Source organism: Episyrphus balteatus, chromosome 1 (genome assembly GCF_945859705.1).
Source record: "Episyrphus balteatus chromosome 1, idEpiBalt1.1, whole genome shotgun sequence".
NCBI lineage: Eukaryota > Metazoa > Arthropoda > Insecta > Diptera > Syrphidae > Episyrphus > Episyrphus balteatus.
In genome coordinates, this window is record NC_079134.1 from 87,835,626 (window position 1) to 87,852,938 (window position 17,313).

The window sequence follows — 17,313 nt, forward strand, 5'->3', positions numbered from 1 at the left end:
AATTAATGCAGATTTAGAGATAATTCAACAGTGGGCAATTTTTTTTTTTAATTCCCACGCAGCTTTCCTCCCCAGATACCGCACGCGCTGGGGTCTATTTTCACCGAGTACGAAGTCATTTGCGGATGATTATCGTATCGGCACTTTTTAGTGTTTTTTGAAGGTAAAAACAAATTAAAAAGAACTAAATAAGTAAAGAGAATGGTGATACGAATAACAAAGGAAGGTCAATGATTGGGACTGCTTAGTACAAGCATTTATTATATCTATGCAAAATAAAAAAAAATTAAATTAACAAAAAAAATAAATTTAATATTTCATGTTTAATTTTCAGAAAGTGTCAAAATTTTAAAACAAAAATGTTTTAATAGTCAAGAGTGTTGAGAAAAAAATAATTCAATATACATAATATGTACATAAAATTAGGTATAAAGACATTTTAAATGAGAAAACAATCAGTCAACATTAAACATAAATACAAAAAAAAAAGTTTATGAGCGTGGTACACTGGTTTTTAGTATTTTTTTTAGACTAGTTTTATTAATATTAAAATCAAACAGATTAGTATTCAAATTTACAAGCTTACACATGCGAGTTAAGGGCATATGCATTCCATAATTAGTACGGTGTTGGGGTAATTTTATTAAATCTAAACCATGAAAGTTATAAGCACCTCTCCGGTAGTTAAAATTAATAGAATTAAGCGGATCCGGGCCATCAATTACACCCGTTATAAGTTGATGAATAAATACAAGGTCGTTATTTACTCTCCTTTGAGACAAGGTTTGGATCTGCAGTAGGTTGATTCGATGCTCATAGGAAGGAAGGTCCGTCCATGGTAAGCCTTTTAAGGCAAAACGAATAAAATTACGTTGGACTGATTCTATTCTTTCTATATGGATGCTGTAAAAAGGTGTCCAAACTTGAGATGCGTATTCTAAGTGGGGGCGAACTAAGCAGTTGTAAAGAGCTAATGTAACGTAAGGGTCCCTAAACTCTTTCGACCAACGCTTTACAAAATCTAACATAGAATTGGCCTTGTTTACAATAAGGTTTATGTGCTCTGTGAAATCGAGGTTGGAGTTAAAGTTAACACCAAGGTCTTTAAAGCTATGTACACGGAGTCTTATACACGGATATCTTATAATCATACAGACTAGGAGTTTTTTTTTTCTTTAAAAAGGTCATCGTCTGACACTTAGTCGGGTTGAGATTTAAACCGTTCTTTGTACACCAAATAGCAAATCTATCAAGATCATCTTGCAAGGATATGCGGTCATTCACAGAGCTTATGCTTTTGTAAATTTTCATTTCATCTGCGAAAATAAGAATTTCACTCTTACGTAAACATAACGGTACGTCATTAATAGCTAAAATAATAAGAAGAGGTCCCAGGTGACTACCTTGCGGGACGCCCGATTTGGCAATGAAGAATTTTAAGAAGGTCCCTCTGAATTTCACCTGATATGACCTATGTTTAAGGTAAGAAGAAATCCAAGTAATAAAACTTATAGGAAAACCAAACATTTTTAATTTAAACTTTATGATGTCATGAGAAAGTTGATCAAAAGCCTTAGAATAGTCTGTATAAATGCAGTCGAGTTCCCGTCCACTTTCTAAAGCGAAGGAGCAACTTTGCAAATATGAAAGTAGATTGGTAACCGTTGATCTTTTTTGCATGAAACCATGTTTTTTTTTTATAATAAGCGCGCACTAAAGGGATTAACGTACCCTTAATATGGTGAACACAGTACGAGCATTAGGAAAATAGGGAGGGGTTTGTTAGGAGATACCGATGAGCATTAGTTTTGAAGTTCTGAGTTTTGAAATGGGATGGGAAAACAGAGGCGGGTAACGCGTTCCACATTCGTGTAGTGCGGCTGAAGAAAGAATCTCTGTATTTGACGGTACGTCCGAAGTTGGACTCTAGGGTAAACTGATGATTCAGGGGAGGAATGCAACTAGCTATTTCGTCGGCGCACTGCTTATAAAAATAACGATAGAACAACGTGAGACATGATACGTTACGACGGTGCTCAAGAGACGTAATTGTATCAGTTATTGATCTATCACCTATCATTTTTATAGCTCTATTTTGTATTCTATCCAAGAAACTCAACGAGGTTATTGGAGCACCTGCCCAGATGTGGGAGTTATACTCAAGCTTTGGACGAATATACCTTATAAGGGAAACTGACGAAGTTACGAATTCCAGAGTTACGGGCGACAGAGTTACGGCCGTCAAAGTTACGCGAAACCGAATTTACGAAAAACTAGAGTTACGAACTCTAAAGTTATGTTAAGCTATGACATGTGATCTGTGGGTTGGCAACAATTGCGAGGAACGATATGGAATTATGGAAATACAAACAAGAGATTAACATTTTTCTCATTGGTCAGAACTAAATGAGTTAAGCGAAAATGGGTGTTATTTAATCTTCTAAAATTTTGATTCGATAGGTATAGATATACAAATGTGGTTTTGTTTTTGTGAGAAGATCGCAAAAACGTTTAAATAGAAAAAAAACATAAGTATGCTTATGTAAGTTTGGGGGACATAATTGAAATTAACTTCTTATTTGTCCAACTAATATTGCACCAACGTATTTTTTTTTTCTATTAATTAATATAATTATTTATAGCGTATTTTGTAATACCCACTTTGTATATCTATACCTATCCAATCAAAATTTTACAAGATTAAGCGAAAATGGGTGTTATTTTCGCTTAACTCATTTAGTTCTGACCAATGAGAAAAATGTTAATCTCTTGTTTGTATTTGCATAATTCCATATCGTTCCTCGCAATTGTTGCCAACCCACAGATCACATGTCATAGCTTAACATAACTTTAGAGTTCGTAACTCTAGTTTTTCGTAACTTCGGTTTCGCGTAACTTTGACGGCCGTAACTCTGTCGCGCTTAACTCTGTTATTCGTAACTCCGTTACCATTTCACCTTATAAATAATTGCTGGATCAGACGGGGAGAAAAATTTCTTGCATCTTCGGAGGAAACCTAAACATTTCGCAGCGGATTTAGCGGTGTCAAATATGTGTTCATTCCACAGGAGGTGGTTTGTAATGCACATACCGAGAATGGAAAGATTTTCGGTTTCCTCAATGCAAGTACCACTCATGGATAGTGGCATAGGAGACATGTTCCGCTTTAATGATAGTAAGCAGCATTGAGTTTTAGAAGCATTAAATTCTACGCGATTTCTTATTCCCCATTGGACAATGCTATCAAGATCAGAATTTAATGAGCTTATCATATTTAGCCGTTCAAGATCCACTTCCGAAGAACTTGGGCGAGAATCAGGAAACGAATATGAAAAATTGAGGGTACTATCATCAGCAAAACAGTTGAGTGGATTATAAGTTTCAGATAGGAGATCATTTATAAAAATGAGAAAGAGAGTCGGAGACAAAACGGAGCCCTGTGGTACACCAGCATTTATTTTGTGGGTTTCGTCTTGAATCCATCCAATACGACTTGTATTGAACGGTTCGAAAGGTAATTTCTAATCCAATGAAGAAGAGACTCATCGACGCCAAAAGCACGCATTTTCGAAAGAAGAGCTTGATGCCAAACTCTATCAAATGCCTTTGAAATATCAAGTGCAACAATCTTACTTTCTCCAAAACGATGTAAAGATTTGTTCCACTGCTCGGTGAGATAAACTATCAAATCACCAGTGGACCTGTTGCTACGGAAGCCGTACTGCCGGTCTTTGAGAAGCTTTCGTTCTTCGAGATATTTCTTAAGTTGAAAATTAATCAACGTTTCCATGACCTTGGAAAGAAGGGATGTAAGTGCAATCGGTCGGTAATTTGAGGGTGAAGTAGATTCGCCTTTTTTAGGGACAGGCTGGACAAATGCTGTTTTCCATCCACTCGGGAAGAGACCAGTAGAATAGGACAGATGAAAAAGCTTACGCAATGGTTTTGCCAGCGTGGAAGAACACCTCTTCAGAACGATGGGAAGGATACTATCTGGGCGAGCGGATTTGTGTATGTCAAGATCTTTGAGAACTCTTGCTACTGTACGAGTGCGAAAGAAGATTCGTCCCATGAGTCCCATGACACTATCTGGCAATGTGGAATTGGCAGCGAACTGCCTCGCAAGTAGGTTAGCTTTCTCCTGAGAGCTAACAAAAGGAGTGTCATTGAAGACGAGCGTAGGAACTGACAACGAGGTAGTATTGCGTACGTTTTTTACAAATGACCAAAAATTTTTACTACCTTTGGGACATTGTAGTATTTTTTGTCTTAATTCTTGATCGTGCAAAAATTTGGTTCGTCGAATATGGGCGTTGCTGGCCTTTCTAGCTTGTTTGAACTTTTTTCGGTTTTCCTCAGTGGGATTGGCTTTATAACATCGAAAGCTTACCTCTTTAACCCTGATAACCTCTTTGCAGCTCGAATCAAACCATGCATTCTCTTTAGGTTTGATTGTTTTAACCCTATTCGGGATAAAATTTCTCATTCCGGAGAGAATTAAATTTGTTATCATATCTGCACTGGAATCAACGTCACTATCGAAGAAACATAGCGACCAGTTAAAGTTTTTGAAGAATTCGTTGAGTCCCTCCCAGTTGGCTTTCTCATATTGCCAGACAGTTCGTCTTGGTGCTTTTTCTTTAACTGGGTTTGTTTGACAAGAGAAATTCGCAGATATGACACAATGATCTGATGTGCCTAGAGGCGATAATACACTAACAGTGTATTTATCAGGATCAGAGGTAAGAAACAAGTCTAGAGTGTTTTCAGCTCGACCATTAACGTCCGATATTCGAGTCGGCTCGTCGACAAGCTGAGTTAGGTGGTTAAACTCAGCAAAGATCCTTCCTTCGGGTGTTGTCTGGCCAGAAAAGCGAAGAATTGTGTACATTGAAATCGCCCGTAATAACGATTTCAGTGCGAGGATAAAGGGTAGCAATCCTTTGAATGGAGTCGGACAGAGCATCAAGTTCGTTAGAAGTTGAATTACTGTCCAAATTGGGGCTCCGATAAATAAAACACGTATGAATGATGCGCTTATTAACAGTGAATTTAAACCACATGAAATTAAAATATGTGTTTGTACATGGACCGTATTGTGGTTGAAGTTGGTATGCGACATCGTTTCTAATATAAACGGCGAGACCATGGTGGGAAAAGAATAATGGCACCAAGCTATACCCAAATAGATTAAATTCAGAACAGTCTGTATTTTCACCTATTTGCGTTTCACTCAGTGCCAAAACAGCTGGCCTGTTTTGTACAGTGTAAATATACACGTCACAGAAATTGGATCTTAGCCCACGAACGTTGGCATAATCGACCCTGAATTTACAATCCATTAAAATACTCAAAACTTTCTAAAACCTATTCGGACAATTACCTATAATGATTCCCTTAACTAAATCACCAATTGAAACTTCACAAAACAAATTGTCACTAGTGTTATGCCTTAGTGACAATTTGAACTGATCCGCTCCTGTTGGCTATTTACACAGAGAAAAATATGACCCGCTAAAAACTAACAGATTGCCATATTGTTTTACCGTCCATACATTTCATAAGGACATCTTATTAAAATCAACGATTAATAAGGTTTTTTTAAGGAGATTTCTTATTATTTTTATAGAGAAAATCTTATTAAAATTTGACTGAAAAGTTGATTTTTTTAGCAACTTAGCACTAGAACAAAAATCGCGATCAATATTTTCATGGCAGGTTGGTTCAGGTGGTAAGGTGGGATTGCTTTTTGACAGCCCACTTCAAATTCCGAGGTGTGTTCGATATTTTATCGCTGAATGTGCACTAAGGAAGTTCTGATGCAAGAAATTTTTAACTATTATTGTTGTTTTTTTTTTAATAAAATAAAATGCGCGACTAGATTTCATGTAGGCACTTGCTCTTCAGTTAAAAACAATTTTTTATAACAAGTTATGAGTTGTAGGTATGAAGGTAGGTAGGTATGTAGGTAAAATTGAACTCTACAACAGAATTTTAGTATTTAATTGATGTAATTTATTAGATATATCATTAAATGTTTCTTTTATTATTTTTTCTTCACAAATAAACAATTAAAGTTCACAATTCATAAAATCGGAGAAGAAAAGAGCTCAGTTCTTAGTTCTGAAATTCCCCGGTGCGCACTCAGAAACAGAAAATAGAACTGATCTATTGTTGACAACCAATGTCAAAGGATACGACGGATGAAAAAGTAGAAAGTTGAATCCGTCCGTCTCCGTCCGATCCGTCGCTTATGGGTCGCTTCCCGTAAGAACGTGTGTATTTTATCGAGCTGTCACACTGTGGGCTAGAACGCTATTTAAGCTGGAATTAATTATAGAAATTCTCAAAATAGTCTAAAATTGCAATTAAAGGCATTAAAATGATGTCGAATGATATAATAATGATAATTTTATAGCACAACAGACGCTTATGATAAGAAAAACAACAATAATAGGCGAATAATTCGGTGAGGTTTTCAAATTTAAAACACATATTATTGGTATAAAAAAAAAATGGGGTCTTTAAAGTTTGAACGCATCAAATTCGAAAATGGTATCATTGAAGCGAACAAAAGTTGGTTTTACTTAATATGGAATGTAAAATGTTAATGCAAACCGCTATATGAAAACATTCAACTCGTTTTGTTTTAATAGTAAGTGGTTTTTCTGAATATTTTGCTCCCTATACTTTCGGAGTTACAGCGAAAAAAGTTTGCTCTTGTAGGACATAGTTTTATATGAAACATAAAGCCATATAGGCTAGCTACTTTTTAAAATTATTTCTAGAGTGTGCCTACGCGTGCCTTTTTTTTAAAGCTTAGGAACATTCGTTTTATATCGGTGCTAGTGACATACTTTACTTTAAAATTTATACACAAAAGTTCAATATAATAACAATTTACTAGCCAGTACTATATTTCGATACATCACTCGTTGATAAACTAGCAAAATTTTCACAATCAATCCGTTAAAACAAAATCGGTAAACTAATATCTGGATAGAGGAAAAAGAGGCCTTTTTTGTTTTTTTTTCGAAAAATTGCTTTCGATAGTGTTTTTTTATGTAGCCAATGAATGTTTTGACCTCAACTTTGAATGAGATGAGATAGCTAGTTCATTTATCTATCGAATGAGACCAAAATTATCAATTTTGGAAGAAGTTGACATTTTTAATTAATTCCAGCTAAAATAGCTTTCTAGCCCACAGTGTGTCAGTTGAAAACTTCGACGGAACGGACGCAACGGATTCTATAGGTTGGGCCCTTAACAACTGTGAATATGTACGAAGAGTTTCTTCCCACAATACCACAGTTGCTATACTAAACTAATAGCGAAAGAAGATGGGACGGGAAATGAAAGGATTACTCACTGTGCTCATTGCCAATTTGCTTATCGCGACACAGACAATTTTTTTTTTTTCATTAAAACCGGTTGATGATGTTTGGTTTTTTTGTTGCTGTTAATGCAGTGGTTGTTGTTGTTGGTGTTTTATTTGATGATGTGATGGAATGATGACTTGCTGTTGCTTGCACTAATTTGTTAAGCATTTGTTGTTATTGTTTTTCTATATTTTTTTTTATATATGCAGCACTCGGGCGATATAGTATTCACACATTATATGTAAAACGTATGTATATGCACAAGCACTTTTGGTTATTTTTTTTAATTATTAATTATTATTTCACGTCGCGGATTTTTTTTTTGGGATTTTATTATTTAAATTAATAAATGGGTGGAGTGATGGGTGGCTATTGTTTGTTTATTTTTTTTTTTTTTTATTGTGTAAAGATTTTTAGGTACATTAAAAACAGAGCAACTGACAAAAAAAACAGAGACACAACGAGAAAACTTTATTTTTGATTACAAATAATATATAATGTTGTTGATTACAAATAATATTTCTACAGTAGAACATTAAATTATCACAAATAACTTGCTCAAAAAGCTTTGGAATACATGAAAGTTTAGATATTGGCCTATAGTTAATTATATGGGCTTTATCTCTCTTTTTAAAAACAGGAGTAATATATGCGCTTTTCCATATGTTTGGAAATATACCCGATTTAAGAGGTAATACGAAAATGTGTTGAAGAGGGAGAGCTAAAATGGATCTACAGTTTTTCAAAACAATCGCAGGGATTCCATCAGGTCCCAGAGAGCAATCATCATGAAGAAGTGAAAGCCAGTGTGAAATCTTATCGAGCTCAACTGGAATACTGTTAAATGTAACTTGGGGGTAATCACGTAAATAATGGAAGTAATCTATATACCATGGATGGCATATGCTTGTGTATTTGGATCTTTTCAAGGGAACTATCTCCGCTAAACAACTATTTAAAACGTTATAAAAATATGACACCGCATTTTCAACGTCACACGAAACTGGAATATTTACAATACCAGATGCACTAAGTTTATCAGATAACTGATGAAAATTAGCTCTCCTAAAGTCAAATTCATATGAATTGTCTTGAGAATTACTATTTACAAGTAAATGACCTCCTAAGTCAAGAAATATGTCAAGTGGGGGATGGTAAGGGTCTATGTTAGATATAGCAGAGGAAGATATTATCTCTACAGACTTACAGCAAGTCAGCTGTATTCAAAATTTTAAAAATCGATTACTCGATTTAGTCTTCTCATCTGACGCAGTTAATATTACTGTATTAACTGCGTCAGATGAGAAGACTAAATCGAGTAATCGATTTTTAAAATTTTGAATACAGCTGACTTGCTGTAAGTCTGTAGAGATAATATTATCCAAATTCTGGAGCTCCAGTTGAGATGAAGTTAAAGAAGCTTCGAAGTAGGACTCGTCTTCTGATGGCACCCAGTCAATGTTAGGAAGGTTAAAATCGCCTATCAGAATTATTGTACTATTGAGATCTGCAATGCCAATAACAAAATCAAGTGATAAGGAAAGCTCTGAAAACTTAGAAGTCGGACTTTTTAGGGGGATGTAAGCTGTTAATACTAATAGATTTTTTGATTCCGTAGTTATTTTTACACATATTAATTCTATGGTAAGATCAAAAGGGAATGTAACAAGAGATGTGCAAAAATGATTTCGAACTGCGATAAGAACTCCACCGCCAACATGATTCTTAACGCCTACGTGACGATCTTTCCTGAAAACTAAGAACTCTTGGTCGAAAAGTTCAGTGTCCAAAATTGTGGCATTAAACCTAGTTTCTGTAAATGCAATAGCATCGTATGGTAAAGCTTGAGATTTTTTAAAGATTTGAGTAGTTTTGCTACGAAGCCCTCTTACGTTTTGGTAGTAGAGGGAGAACCTACTAAGTTTTTTGAAATGTTTTTAATATTTGACTTTCGTTTATTTTTTTGCCTAGACGGGGTAGTAAATTCTTTTACCAGTGTATTAGGTGGCCAGTTACTAAAACATAATATGAGGCTATGAGAACAATAGTGGCGTAAGCCACAAAGAGGAAGTTTTGAGCTACGAGTGATTTAAGATACAGGGTTTTTCAAAACAACACTTTTTTGAGTGCCATCTAGTTCTGAGTGTATCTAGCTGCATAAATCTATTTTTGTAATAAAGTAGATATATTAAGAGACCAAGTTTTTATGAAAAACTCATTTTTGAAAAAAAACCGGTTACGCCACTATTGCTCTCATAGCCTCATATGTTCTCATAAATTGGGCTTGGGGCAATTATTTTAAAGGATGATACAAAGCTAGAGGGTTTACTAATTTTCAAACATTTGATGCATGAGGCGTCCGGAATGACTTTAGCAGCAATTAAGTGTTCAACTATGTCTTGAGGTGTAGTTATAGGTAGCAGACGGGAGATAAATGCTGTTTTAGGTTTGGGTACAGTTTCTAAACTTTTAACGTTAGTGTTCAATGAGTCACGAATGGGTTCTAAAGGTGTTGCACCCATTGAACTTTGAGGTGTAACAATTGAGACTTCAATGTTATCAGTCGCATTAACTAAAGGAGGACTATTTACTGTTATGGAATCGGGTGAAGGGTTTATATTATTTCCATTATTATTTGTAAAATTTTTTACATTTGTTTTTTTTGGGTGCGGGGCCTATGTTGTTCGATGATGCTGCACCTTCCCGTCCACGTTTTTTACTTGGTTTTGAATTAACAGAGAGCGGGTTAACTATCTCAGAATTTTTTGGGTCTAAACGAGGAAGTTCCGGTACTTCCAAATCATCTGTCGAGGTGGATTTTTCAGATAAAATATTTGGAGCTGGCAAATTATTCCCAGAGTTGACTAGATTTGTGAAATTATGGCTTAATTCCTCAAAACTCTTGGAAATTTTAATGATTTCGACTTTTAAGGCAGACATTTTATAACTAAAATTTGACAAGGAGATTTTCGTGCAATCGGCACAATACCAGAAACCTATCTCAGACGCATTAATTTTATCTATGAATGCATTAGTAGCACCAACACATTTGGCGTGGAACATTTTACCACAAGGGCCATAACAAGGATAAACAGGAGTTATACTAGAATTACTAGAACAATTTTTTTTTGCGCAATCCATTATTATTACAGAAAATATTAAACATAATCTATCATTGAATCCAGCAAAGTCGAAAACCATATGCATATTGAAGCGAAAACTATATACTTCACTTTTTCCGCCTATGAAACTTGGTCAGTCTTCTATAGAATATGTATCCAAAGTTCGTAACCTTGGAATTATCTTTAACCATTCTCTCACTTGGACTGATCATGTTTCGACTACCCATCGTTCCTAAATCCAGTGTTGAAGTGTCAAATAGTTACATTTTGTTACTTTTTCCAACTCAGCTCCTCGACTTGAGTTTCAATGTTAATCTGTCAAACACAACTAAATGGGGAAGAGAGGGGATGATGTGAGAAGAGAATTTCGTTTGTTTCCATATTTGAAATTATTGAATGCATATTTTTGTTTCAATTTGCTAAGAATTCAATTAAAAAGAATTATTTCAGTACCAAATTAATTCTTTCTTGTTTATTCATTCATAAAATTAATCTCAAAAAATTTTGTTTTGACAGATCAACAAAATGTTACATTAGTCGTTCCTAAATCAAAGTTGACATTTTGTAACAAAATCTAACAAAAACAAATACAACGATTTTTTTGACATAGATAACAACAGTAGTTAACTTTAAGTCTGTTCAGCGAGGATTTTTCTAGATCAGAACAGGACAGGACAGCACAGTTTCGTGAGAAACGTCAGATCAAGTTAGAACAGTCATTTAAACGTCAGTTGTCAAAATAAAAAAAAAAAAAAAACAAATTGTAAATTATATGAATTTTTTGCTTATCGGTTCTCGTTAGTTTTATTTATTTTTTGAGTTTTTACTGCGAAAAATATAATTACAAATTGTTTTTAGTTAGAAAAACCACGAGCACCCGAGAAATATTCGCACAATTAAATCAAAACAAAAAGAAAAAAATGACAGCTTTGCTTTTGACATTTCTCACGAGTCTGTTCTTACCTGATCTTACTCAAAACCAAGAACAGAAAATCCTGTTCTAAACTGTTCTAGTTTTGTCAATGAACAGGAAACTAGAACAGTTCAGCACAGAAAAAATCTCAATGAACAGCAAAAAGCTGTACTTTTCTGCCTAGAACAGTCCAGCACAGCGTCAGTGAACAGACTTTTAATTCAATAAAGAACAGACCACAGGGTGACTCTTATTTTTTTCTGTTTAATTTTTAAAAACTGTGGTTGGATTATTTAAAAAATTTTTATGGAGCTTGTGATTAATAATAGTTTTGTTATTTTAAGCAGTTTAATTGGGCTTTTTTGGTCAATTTAGTTTGTTTATGTAAATAAAAATTAAAACATACATTTTTGTCCCGACGTTTCGCTGGAGTTCCTCAGCATCTTCAGGGGCGCTTTATTATTACGTCTACATACATACATACATAAAATAACAATTCTTTAATTTCTTTTAATTTTACAATTGGGATATTTTTTTACTTACATAATTTTTTTGTTTTTATTACATTTTTGTATATTTTTTATTTTTTAATCAAAATTTAACTAAGTATTTAAATAAAATTTAATAAATTAATAACATCACAACTTAACAATAAAAGTTTTTTTACATCTTAACGCACAACATAAATATCACAGAATGGAGGTGTTATAATATCGAGTTGGTACTGTCGATCAATGTCGGTTTAAGCACTACCGGCGGCGCCCCTGGGCAAGATTGCAAGTGGCGTCTCTCAATAAAAAAATTCATTTTAAAACAATTTTTTAAAATCACGAAAAAAAGCAATAGCAGATTATGTCTTACCTGAGTAATTCCATGTGAAAAGAATATACGAAAAATACCTATGTCATAAAATCTATTTGTGCCATTTTTTACCGGTACCTTAGCTCAAAATATTAACTTCTGTATATAAATAATCCCCCAAAAAAATTAGCAAGTGACTAGAATGAATTAATTCCCTAAGTCACTCAAATTTTGAGAGTAAAAAAAAAACATGATCTTAAATTACTTTTTTGCATATTTCTTGCGACTTTATACATAATTGAATGAATGTTTTTTTGCATTTGTAGGGTGATGTTTAGACCTTTCCAAAACCGTTATTAAAAATGACATTAGTCCATTTTAAGCTGATCTATTACAAAAAATGTGAAAAACCCATTTTATTTTTTTTCTAAAAAACCCATTTTTTAATTTTTTTTTTCAAAACTGTTTTTGAAGTAAGAAATTATGATCTTTTCAATAAAAATAGTTTCGTGATGATTTTTTGACTTTTAAGCTGTTTTTTTGCAATTTTTTATTTTGATGATTCAAATTTTTACATAAAACGATAATGAGGCTCGGCACGAGTACGATAACTTAGGCGACAAGAATTGATAACGGTATTTTGTAGAGGAGTTCAATACAATTATTTTTTACAATGGAAGGGGGGGGGTCTATCTCCCCTCGTTTAGGCGGGAGGGGCAATTTTCTAAAATATGACGTAAAATACTAAAAGAAATATTAAAAATCAACGGCAATACTTACAGTTATAATTGATATCTTTCTGAAAAGTACAATTCTGTACACTTAATTTTAGTTTTTAAATCAAACTATTTCAATTAATTTTTCTCGAAATAATCAACTTCAAAGTCAAAATTTGGGGAAAAAAGTTTTAAAAAAACACCTTAAATACTATTTTTGCCAAGACTGTCATTTTAAATATGAAATTAATCAATGAAATAAACTGCTTCAATCAATTTCTTATCAAATATTGAAAACCAGATGCTTCTATGCCTTCTAGTTTTTGAGAAAATTGAAAATAAGAAAATTATCTTTTTATCAGGTTAGTATTTTTTAGCTGTTTTCGTGTTTACACAAACAAAATGCATGGAAGCAGTATGCCCTCTTGCAACTCCCAGCTTGGGCTCACTATTATAGGATTTGGGGTGGGTGCAAGTTTGGATGTAGGCAAATTTTCTTCAGAATTTAAAAATTTTTTCGAATCCAAAAGAAACTTTATACTTACCCAAAACCCAACCTTGGCCCCACCCCAAATCCTATAGTGTGCCCAAGCAGGGGGGTTGCAGGGGGGCAGCATGCCCCCTCTTACCCATCTCACTTTGAAAAGCCTTGAACTTCATACCTACTTATACCGTGTCTTTATTAATTTTTAGGAATTGGTTTTCTTTCAAAATTTAAAAGTTTCTTCGAATCCAAAAGAAACTTTGTACATACCCAACCTTGACCCCAGCGGGGTTGCATCCCCATACCCATCTCACTTTGATACGCCTTGAACTTCATACCTTTACCATTTTTATAAAAAAAAATCACGAGATTCTAAGGACCAATTTCAAATGGCATAAGAGAAGCGGGACAGAGGACCCAAAAAGGAAGTTAAAATCCTGAGAATCCTTGGAAGGGGACAGGCATGATACTTTTAATTTAAAAAGCTGTTAATATTGGCGAAAATAGTCAAAAAAATGAAAATCTGATAAAAAGATAATTTTCTTATTTTCAATTTTCTCAAAAACTAGAAGGCATAGAAGCATCTGGTTTTCAGTATTTGATAAGAAATTGATTGAAGCAGTTTATTTCATTGATTAATTTCATATTTAAAATGACAGTCTTGGCAAAAATAGTATTTAATGTGTTTTTTTAAAACTTTTTTCCCCAAATTTTGACTTTGAAGTTGATTATTTCGAGAAAAATTAATTGAAATAGTTTGATTTAAAAACTAAAATTAAGTGTACAATTCTGGCTTTTCAGAAAGATATCAATTATAACTGTAAGTATTGCCGTTGATTTTTAATATTTTTTTTAGTATTTTACGTCATATTTTAGAAAATTGCCCCTCCCGCCTAAACGAGGGGAGATAGACCCCCCCCCCTTCCATTGTAAAAAATAATTGTATTGAACTCCTCTACAAAATACCGTTATCAATTCTTGTCGCCTAAGTTATCGTACTCGTGCCGAGCCTCATTATCGTTTTATGTAAAAATTTGAATCATCAAAATAAAAAATTGCAAAAAAACAGCTTAAAAGTCAAAAAATCATCACGAAACTATTTTTATTGAAAAGATCATAATTTTTTTACTTCAAAAACAGTTTTGAAAAAAAAATTAAAAAAATGGGTTTTTTAGAAAAAAAAATAAAATGTGTTTTTCACATTTTTTGTAATAGATCAGCTTAAAATGGACTAATTTCATTTTTAATAACGGTTTTGGAAAGGTCTAAATATTACCCTACAAATGCAAAAAAACATTCATTCAATTATGTATAAAGTCGCAAGAAATATGCAAAAAAAGTAATTTAAGATCATGTTTTTTTTTACTCTCAAAATTTGAGTGACTTAGGGAATTAATTCATTCTACTCACTTGCTAATTTTTTCGGGGGATTATTTATATACAGAAGTTAATATTTTGAGCTAAGGTACCGGTAAAAAATGGCACAAATAGATTTTATGACATAGGTATTTTTCGTATATTCTTTTCACATGGAATTACTCACCTCTCATATACTTGTTAATGCATTTATGTAACAATGTGCAGTTTGTTAAAGTACATAAGCTTAACTTTAAAAAAAAATTAAATATTCATGTTATTTAGGCTCAATTGACAGTTTTGCTTTTATCTCTGACTTTTTTGTTTATAGACCAGTGCCGATGCCTTCAAAAACATTAAAAAGTACAAAAAAATCATAGTAGGATGAAACCCATTGGAAAAGGAGGGGAATATGATAAGAATGAAAGGAAAAATAAATTACGGGCGAGCCGAGTTCGGGAAGTGGGTGGGTTGAGTTTTTAGTGGTAAAAAATGGTATATCTCGATTTCCGGCAAAACTACAAATCCTATAGAAAAAAGTTGTAAAGCAAAGTTGTAGGTAATAAAAAGATCTACAACTTTTGTATCAACAATTTTTTCACATAACCTCAAAATTTATGTGAAAAATTCAAAAAACCGAGTTTTTGGTTTTTAATTTTTATCTTTTTCAAAAACAAAAATTTTTCTACGAAATTTGGTGAAAACTTACCTTATTTTGTCCCAAATACACTGTAATTTATTTGATTTAAAATATTAATTTGTTCACCTTATTTTGACTTAATACCAAAAAAACACCCTAATTTTCAATCGAAAATTCACGTGTCAAAATATCAGCTTTTTTCAAAAAGTCGGTGGCCATTTCGTTCGTTAAAATGTCTATTTTCTGATGGTGTAAAAAAAAATTGTACATTAGTATACTATAGAACATGTTCTAGTAAAATTCAAAAAATGAAAAAAAGCTTGAATTCGAAAAAAAAATTTTTATCATTGTTTACAATTTTGGCCTATTTATTCAAATTTACACTTTAATTACTCAAAAAACGTAAGATTTCATGTAACATTGATTAATCTTACGTTTTTTTGAGTAATTAAAGTGTAAATTTGAATAAATAGGCCAAAATTGTAAACAATGATAAAATTTTTTTTTCGAATTCAAGCTTTTTTCATTTTTTGAATTTTACTAGAACATGATCTATAGTATACTAATGTACAATTTTTTTACACCATCAGAAAATAGACATTTTAATGAACGAAATGGCCACCGACTTTTTGAAAAAAGCTGATATTTTGACACGTGAATTTTCGATTGAAAATTAGGGTGTTTTTTTTGGTATTAAGTCAAAATAAGGTGAACAAATTAATATTTTAAATCAAATAAATTACAGTGTATTTGGGACATAATAAGGTAAGTTTTCACCAAATTTCGTAGAAAAATTTTTGTTTTTTAAAAAGATAAAAATAAAAAACCAAAAACTCGGTTTTTTGAATTTTTCACATAAATTTTGAGGTTATGTGAAAAAATTGTTGATACAAAAGTTGTAGATCTTTTTATTATCTACAACTTTGCGATACAACTTTTTCTATAGGATTTGTAGTTTTGCCGGAAATCGAGATATACAATTTTTTACCATTAAAAACTCAACCCACCCACTTCCCGAACTCGGCTCGCCCGTAATTTATTTTTCCTTTAATTTTCATCTTATTCACCTCCTTTTCCAATGGGTTTCATTCTACTATGATTTTTTTTGGTTTCAAAAATTATCGACCCTGGTCTATTAAACACATTTAAAGAGTAGGTACAGTTGGTTTTATTCGAACAATATTTTTTCAAAAACTTTTTTCAACTAGCTAGTTACCTATATTAATTTCGTTTTCGGTTGGAATCACTCAATGATTCACTCATTCTGAAATCCAATAAAAAAGTTTGAATCCCTTCCACCCAATTCTGAAATTTATTATCTGTATTGGTGAAAAATCAAATAATTTTTTTTTGTTTTTTCACTAGGAAATGATTCCGGACGGCCAATCGAAAACGACATACCTTTATAAGTATTAGGTTTGTTCGTTGTGAGCTCTAGGGCACTCGCTCCGAATTCGTTGTCAAGCTTTTTTGTAGCTCCTTTTTCAACCAGAGTTATTTCCTCTGTGTTCGATGTTCGCTCTGTATGCACCCTGAACAATTCTGGGTATTTTGTTAGAGCGGGGGAATTCAGAGTTATCAAAATGAAATCAGCTATTTAAAAAAAAAAATTGTTTGGTGTGCGAAAAGTGATTTGTCGTTTGTGGATACAAAATTTGTGTGGTAAATAATAGAGGGATGCTATAACAGGAATGAAGTTCGTAAGTTTTACCAGAAGGTAAAAAGAACATCTCAGGGGTATAAACCTAGAACTGAAGCCTGTAAAGACCAACAGGGAAACATCGAAGTAGAGACGCAAGCGATGCTGAGAATTTGGAAAGATCACTTCTGCAATCTTTACAATGGCGATGACGAAGCCAACCCCGCCCAAAGACAGATTGCACCATTCAATATCGACGATG